This window comes from Sphaerodactylus townsendi, linkage group LG02, assembly GCF_021028975.2.
Source record: "Sphaerodactylus townsendi isolate TG3544 linkage group LG02, MPM_Stown_v2.3, whole genome shotgun sequence".
NCBI lineage: Eukaryota > Metazoa > Chordata > Lepidosauria > Squamata > Sphaerodactylidae > Sphaerodactylus > Sphaerodactylus townsendi.
This window is the reverse complement of record NC_059426.1, coordinates 112790546-112798528: the sequence shown is the minus strand read 5'-3', so window position 1 is coordinate 112798528 and position 7983 is coordinate 112790546. Positions and strand designations below refer to the sequence as shown.

Sequence of the window (7983 nt, the reverse complement as noted above, 5' to 3'; positions counted from 1 at the left end):
TCACCCAAACCATATGAAACCTACTGGGCAAAATGTGTCGAAACTTCGAGGAAGCAGGACAGGGAAAGCTCTTTCATGTGCGTGTGCACGCCTGCATGGTCTGTGTTCGCACTTTCCATGTTCTAGCTCCAGCAGGGTAGCAGCGCGATCCTATATGCGCACTTAGTGGAAAAGACTATCAATTGTGTTCAGTGTGCGCGAGAGTTACTTTAGCCCAGGGGTAGGGAACCTGCGGCTCTCCAGATGTTCAGGAACTACAATTCCATGCTGACAGAGGCTGATAGGAATTGTAGTTCCTGAACATCTGGAGAGCCGCAGGTTCCCTACCCCTGCTTTAGCCGGTAGGATCGCCCTGCGCTTCTGCTTTAGCAAAAGAAACAAACAAAAGCATAATTCAAGGTTAGAAAGCCAGCCTGGTGGAGGGGAAGGGAGAAATATGGTCTGAAACAGAGGTTCGAATCCCCACTCTGCCATGGGAGCTTGCTGGGACATCTTGCAAGCTGTTACTCATTTGCAGCATAACCTACCTTAAAGGGGTGTTGTGGGGACAAAATGGGAAGTCAGCAGAACCAGTGAGCTGCTTTGGCTTCCCACTGGGGAGAAAAACTCAGTGTAAAAGATCCAGAATACCATCCTATCCACACTTAACAAGGAAACAGGCATATGATTGGGCTAGATTGGAGCATCTTTTTATTAGTTTGTTTTAGTTTTTATTTATTTTATTTTATAACATTTATTCTACACCCTCCCCGACCGAAATTATATTATTAGCAATTTGTCGATGGGTGGTGATGGTCGTCGTTGTAAATCACTTTGAACAATGGAAATGCCTCCAAGAACTTATAAACACGGCAGGGGTTTTCCTGGTCCAGATCCCGCTTTGTCTATGCATGCCTCCTCCTGCGTCCAGTGGCATAGGCCTTCCTCCCTGAAAACAGATGCTGTAATAAACCCATTCGTCTTAAAAGAAAAGAAAAGAGAAATATTAAGACGTACACTAGAGATTGCAGCAGTAGAAGAAGAAAAGTTTGGATTTATATCCCACCTTTCTCTCCTGTAAGGATACTTAAAGGGGCTTACAAACTCCTTCTTCTTCCTTTCCCCACAACAGACACCTTGTGAGGTAGGTGGGGCTGAGAGAGGTCCGAAGAACTGTGACTTGCCCAAGGTCTACCAGCGTGTTCACCGGTGAGGGCCTTTGGGCTCTCTGGCCACTTGTCTGGTTTGCCATCAGGGCTTAATTTGAGCCAAAAACCCCAAACTCAACTCTTGGAACTCTTCTGATATGGTGATCTGCTATGAAATATGTGAAACACTAATCAAGTCGCCTGCGCACAGGGGCATGCACAGAGTTCCTCGCCCGGCCGTTAAGGGCCGAAGAAAGTCTGCCGCCGGAGTGGAAATGGTGGGCGGAGCTTCTCGATCACAGCTCACTTCAGCTGTCTTTTAGCCAAGTTACCGATTAACAAGGTCACTGAAAATGATGGGCAAGATGCGGCTGAAATAAGTCTGTAAGTAATTCTGTGTGACTTACTGTTCAGTAAGTGTGCAAAGGGTTGGGATGCCTTGCCGTCCCAATCAAATCTAGCCTAAGAATGTTTATTAGAAACTATGTAATTACTAAGTTTGTGGTGCGAAAGCCTGCTTACTTGGGAGTAAGTCCCAGTGAGCTCAGAAATCCCAGAGATTTCGACGGGATGGTTAAACATAGGCTGATTCCGCATGGGCCAAAAACAGCATTGTGAAAATGGTGTGAAAACAGTATAAACCCTTTTACACCATTTAAAACCCTTTTACACCATTTTCACACCATTTTCACACTGCTGTTTTTGGCCCATGCGGAATCAGCCATATATAGTTAAGCGCATGCGAATTGAAATAAGGCAGTAGGATGTTTGAGACGCCTTTTCAGTGAACAAACCCTTTATGTGATTTACAAGACGATTCCGTAAAAAAAAACTTTACTAGGGAAAATTCATTCCCCGATCCTAAATCACATGGAGTGGTTAGCCACCTGGCCTCTAATAGCGCAGACTTCCACTTGGTATGGCATATGGTGTGGTTAGACTTGGACCTGGGTTCAGCTAATGGATGATGATGTGGGCTCCATTAGACGATCTCATAAATGCTGTAAGGCTCCCTGGGTCGGGACCTATAACCGGAGCCTATGAACGAGGCTATCCAAAATTAAACTTTTTGGGGGAAAAAATTAAAAACTTCCCAAAAAATGGAAATGGAGTTTGGTCACTCCAGGTGTAGTTTGCAATGGAGCGCTTGGAAGGCCGTGCCAGCGGCTCCGAGAAGATGGGTCGCCTCCCAAAACAAGTCACAGGAAGTTCTGCAAATAATCGATAAGGTCAGAAAACCTCGGTCACATTCTGTGGCGTTCAAAGGATGCCTCAGAAGACTTGGAGAAGCCATAGCGGGTACTGCTGGACAGAAATGGTACCCATCTGGTGGACTAATTTTTGTTTTGGGCCAGGAGAGTGATTTGGATGCTTCTGCGTTGCTTCTGCGATTTGGATGCAAGTTGCTCCACTGCCTGGACCACCAGTCTGATCCTCAGAGTTCTTCTTAGGGTGGAGAAATTACCTCGTCGCTTCTCAGCGGTTTACACGGGACTAAGTCCTTGTAACGGGGGCGGTGTATTGTCTTCCTGGTCGCCTGTAGCTGGGACTAAGGCGTGAGCCAGCCCTCCCCAGTGCGTTGCAGCCTGTTTGTGAAGGGGAGGCGCTGGGAAGGCTGCTTCGCTCCTGTTGCTTAGCGAACCTGGGCACAAACAAAGCGGCACGAGGGAAGCCTCGAGGTTGGCAGCTTAGCGCCCATGGGCCCCGGGTGGCTCTGCTGCAGCCGCGTGTAAAAATAGGCGGCCTTGGAGCTCGGGTGTCAGGCAGGTAGGGGAAGGGGGGGGGAACTTGCCCGCTTCGCCTTGTGGGGCTAAAAAATCCCGGAGAGCGACGCTCCGGGGGCGGGCAAAGCCAAGGGCCCTTCCGGGGAAAAGGCGCCATTCCTGCCCCCGGCGGGAGGACAGAAGAAGGGCCAAGGCAGAAGGCCCCAGACAAGGTCCCGATCCCGGGGAGAGCGCGGAACCCCCACCCACGCCTTTCCCAAGCAGCCAATGAGCCGGGTTGTCCGAAGGGAAGGGGAGTCGCTCAGACCAGTCCCTGGCATCGGAAGGGGAGGCTCTCCGAGGAGCAGCTGGCTGGCTCTCCTTCTGGGTAGATGATCTCTTGCAAAGTTATCCCGGGGATTTGGCGGGACTTTGCCAACTCGCTGCTTAGCGTCCCTCCCTGGCCCACACTCACCTGCCAGCCGCCACTTCCAAACAAAGCCGGCCTCGAGTCCTAGGTCAATTGCCCGTTCCTCTGGAGAGAGAACTGGACGGCCTCGGGAGTCCCGGGGGGTCAACTCCTTCTACCTCGGTCTTCTGCGTGATCCGCATAGTGGGGACTGCGCATGCGCAGGCCTGCACCGCGAGTCCCGGGGGTCCGCTCGTTTCTGTGGATGGGCGCCAGGCCGCATTACTCGTTCTGGATCAGATCCCGCCTCCCTTCCAAAGTCGGAACACCCCTCGCGCCCGCTGCCCGGCCTCCTTTGGCGCTCACCTTGCCCGGTGAGGCAAGCTCGACTGGCAGAGACGAGGGTCTCCCAAAGTCACTCAGAGAGTTTCATGGCAGGGTGGACATCTGGGCGCCGCCCTGACTCCTGGAGAGAGTGAAACGGGTACCCCACGCTGGCGAACCTGACCTTAACGGAGAAGAGCTGGCTCGAAAAGGGAAAGCGCTCCTTTCTTCGGCTTAATTTGCAAGTTCGAGACTTATCTGGCCTGTCCCTGCCTCACCTATCTCGTGAGAAGGTCCTTTTCGTTTGGACGAGGCCCTCGGAGGAAGGGGGGGGGGGGTAACACAGTCCTACATACCAATGCATCAGTCGTGCTAGAGATTCTGCACACTGATGATGATTCCCCTCCTGATTCTCTCTGCTCGTCTCTGGGCCAAGTCTATTTCTTCTTTTTCAGACAGTTGGTTGGAACAAGATGGGCAACATCTTGTTCCTGTTGGAAGAGAAGGACTTTACACTGTTTCCTGCCTTGACCCACAGAGCGGGTTTTACTGGTTAGCCAGTGGCTAGACAGGGGCCTAGGGATTGACACCTGTATTCTATCATGCTGGCTGTATCCCTTTGACCGTTAGACTGATACTCTCAGGGACTTCCTTCTTCTCGCACTCTTCTCCATCTTACTCCACCATGCCTAGAGGGAGGATGGGTTCTCCCTGCATCCGTCTCCATCCAGCTAGATTAGGATAGATTAGTGAATTTATCTACCTACCTTTCTATCCAGAATGGAGTTCACTAATAAATACTCTTTTTATTAGATTAGAAACTACAGCTGACTCTGACTTTCTTTTGTGCAAGTTTACACGCATCTTGGGATCCGCACACGTGCGCATGTATGGTAAGGCTTTTGCTGCGCTCCAGCCTCCAGCGCACTCTGCTTGATGTGAACTGGCATAATCTCCACTACGAGGAGATTATCCAACAGTTCCTAGCAGGCCTAACAGCCCGCAAGGACTCTTTAGGGAACCCCGCCTGAGAAACGCTTCTCGGAAGGGACGAAGCCAGCTGTTCCACAGAGCACATGGGGGCTTAATTCCGGAGGGCAGAGCCTCTCTCTCTCTCTCTCTCTCTCACTCACACACACACACACACACACACACAAGTCAGACTTGTTTGGGCTAAGTGTTATTGGGGCGGGTGCAGCTGTCCCTGTACCATTCCCTGTGGAGGTGCTACTTCGCAATTATTTTATTCTATTTATTTATTAAATTTATAGACCGCTCTCATCCCCCTCCCCCAAGACGAGCTCAGAGCGGTTTACAACGGTCCATTTCAAAGATTAAAATCACAAGACATACAACACAGTCCTAATTTGTAGCAAGTACTGTCGCTAACGACGTAACCTGAATCATTTGGATGGGCCGTTTAGATCTCCCACTGATGCGCGGCCAGAGCAGGCCGATTTACTTCTGTTGGTGGGGCTGGGATGCCAGAAACACACGAGACACCGGCTGCTACCCCAGGATGCAGTGACCTAGATCGCCACGCCTCTGCTGGCCACACCCATGGGACTTTAGAAGAACTGACCGAAAGCTTGCCCCTCCCTAGCCCCTCGCCATTGCTCCCCCTCCCCATAGTGATTGTAAAAGGGCGGGGGGAGGGTGCTGATTCCGTTTCACTGGGGCAAATTTCCAGGTTCTCTCTCCGCACTTCTGTGTCGTTTGGCGTGTTCTTTAAAATCGACAGCAGGGTCTTGAAGCTGATTATTCATTTTTTCCTGTTTGTTTGTTTTTAATCTGTTGTGAATTCCCCTTCCTGAGCATCCGCTTTCAGGAGATGCCTCATTCGGCTAAGGTCTGCTGAATGTTTTTCCTCGGGTCTCCAGAAGGACATGCAAATGAGCCGAAATTTAAACATCCCGACAGCCCTTTCACAAAAACAACAGGAAACCTTTTCCATTTAATTTCTCCACGGTAGGGTTCATTGCTAGCCATATGAAATGCAGAGATGCCTCCTTTATAGACTTCGTTTTTAAACCGTGATTTTTTAAAAACGGTTTTGACTCCCAAAAAACTGACTTCCCTGAGTGACAAACGTGGTGGGGAAATGGCCAACTTCTGAGGAATTTCTAAGACTCGCTTCCTTCGTATTTAGACTTCTTATTCAAACCGTTTAACATCTTACAGGGGTCACTCCTGAAAGAGAATCAAAAACCACCAACAGCCATGTCGCACCCTTAAAAACAAAACCGGTTTGTAAACTTCTGGGGAAAGAAATGCGGGTGACAGCCGGGAGTTGTTCGTGTAGAAATGCTGTCCGTGTTTTGCATCTGGTTCTCCCCCTCCCCACCCCCATCCCGAGGCACAGAATTCTGCCTTGCAGCCCGTGTTAAACGTGCAAGATCTCGGATTACTGCTCCCTTTGTGTAAACGATTTCTGGTGCGCCCGAACTCCATGCTTGGAAGCAAATGACCTGGTATCGTTGACACTGGCGACCAAGTGAACGCGTGTAGCAGGACTGGGGGACCGACACTGTCACACCTAAATCCATTTATTTGGAGTAAGACAAGACCCACGGAGAATAGAGGAAAGTTATTCCTCCGAAGGTACTTCGCTCACAATCAGTTGGTTACAGTGCAGAGAGTTTATGTTCCAGCAGGTAACGCTACTGGACGATTCGCCTTCTGTGGCACCTCGTGTTTAAATATGTCTCTTTGACACTAGGAACTACTGAGACCCCAGCGTGTAGGGTCTAATCTTATTTAACGTAAAATGTCGATTTCTCCTGGTACAGACTTAAGAAAAAGAGTTCCTGACCTCACTGTCGCTTTCCTCACTCGATTGATGAATCACAATAATCCACTTTTTCCTGATGAAGATGGCTACGGTTTTTGCTATTATCATTTTGACCTGATATCTTTTCTAGCAACTCCCTCGCTGGCTCGCGTTCTCTTTTTCTCTTGCCTGGATCCTCCTAAATTGAGCTGAGAGTGGGGCTGATGTGCCACTGAAGTGCCAAGGACCAAGTCGTGCGTCTCCCTTCGTCTCCGCCGCGGCTCTCTTTGGGGGGGCCGGCGGGGCCAAAGCGTCGAAACAAGGCGCGGAAGGAAGCGGAGACCCCCTTCAAGGCCGCGCCGCTGCCATAGTCCCACTGCTGGGGACCGGAGCTATGGCGTCTCAGTCGCCTCTCTCTCTCTCTCTCTCTCTCACACACACACACACACACACACACACACACACACACACTCCCCGCCCCCCACTTGCCTTCTTGCACTGAGGATTTCCCACCGCCCGACTAGAAACGGTTGGGAAACCGGCTGGAGAGCATTGAGCTGATTTGCTTTTTATTAAGTCACCCGAGAGAGGGAGCGAGGGTGAGCGAGAGGGGAACTCGGGGAGGGGGCGCGGGGGAGGCCCGGGAAATGAGGAAAGAATTAAGCAGGTAATAAAGAGGCGAAGGAAGAGAAAGCCGCTGAAAGCTTTCTTGGATCAGAAAGCTGCCCCAGCTCTGCCCGGGATGGACCGCGCGGCTTTTTTGCGGCCGGTTGGTCCTTTCCCCGCCGCAAGGAACAAAGAGCAGCCGCGGGAGTCCTCTCTCAAGAGAGCCCATGCGCCCCACTCGGAGATCCGCCAACATGTTAAGCATTCAAGGCGTACGATCCATTGTTCAGGCCAAACATTTGGCTTCTAAAAGCGGCTGGGAAGTTTCTTTTGTAGCCTAGGCTCCTTTCAAATGGATTCCGCCCGCGGTTAATCGAGGTTCTGAACATCAGGAGTGCACGTCTGACACCCGGCCCGGACTTCCGGGGTGCACATCAGACAGAGCACTGGCTCAGGAGCCACAGGCATTTGCAGTCGGGAAAAGGCCTTTCAGCCCTGTTCAGTTGGGTTGCCACTATCCGGCCCCACTGAATCTCCTGGACTTCAATTGGTTCATTAACAATGAACTGAAATGTAATATACTTTGCCAGAACTCGAACACATCTGTCCCTTCCCTCCACAGATCTAAGGAAGTGAGCTGTGACTCAGGAAAGCTCGTACTGAAGTCCATGTTGTTCGTCCTTAAAGTGCCACCGGACCGTGGTTTCATTTCGCTAAAACAGACTGGCAAGGCTGCCTCCCCACCCCCACCTTCTGAGGGAGCAGCGCTTCCCCTCAACAATCCAACCCCCCCCCCCTTGTGAATCGCAACCTAGACAGCCCCCAGCCCCAGCCTTCTCAGTCGATCCCATTGGGATTCGTGAAGAGGAGGTGAACGCTCTGACGGCAAATCCCCAACTTGACTGCGCGGATCCCCCCTCCCCGCCCACGCGGGCCCCGTGAGATCTTTGGCGTCGCCATGTCCGTGGGCGAGGAAAGGGTTAAGAAGAATCCCTCGGCGAGAGAAGGCGCGGATGCCACTTGCCTAATATTTTTATAACGGAG

General features: G+C 51.2%; 1 long non-coding RNA gene across 1 annotated transcript; it reads right to left on the bottom strand.

Annotated features, from left to right (window-relative positions):
* Window positions 1–667: 667 nt before the first annotated feature.
* Window positions 668–3645, bottom strand: LOC125427190. Its single transcript, XR_007243647.1, has 2 exons — window positions 3306–3645; window positions 668–960 (listed from the first exon to the last, which is right to left on the bottom strand). It is a non-coding gene; the product is annotated as an uncharacterized LOC125427190 (long non-coding RNA).
* Window positions 3646–7983: the final 4338 nt, after the last annotated feature.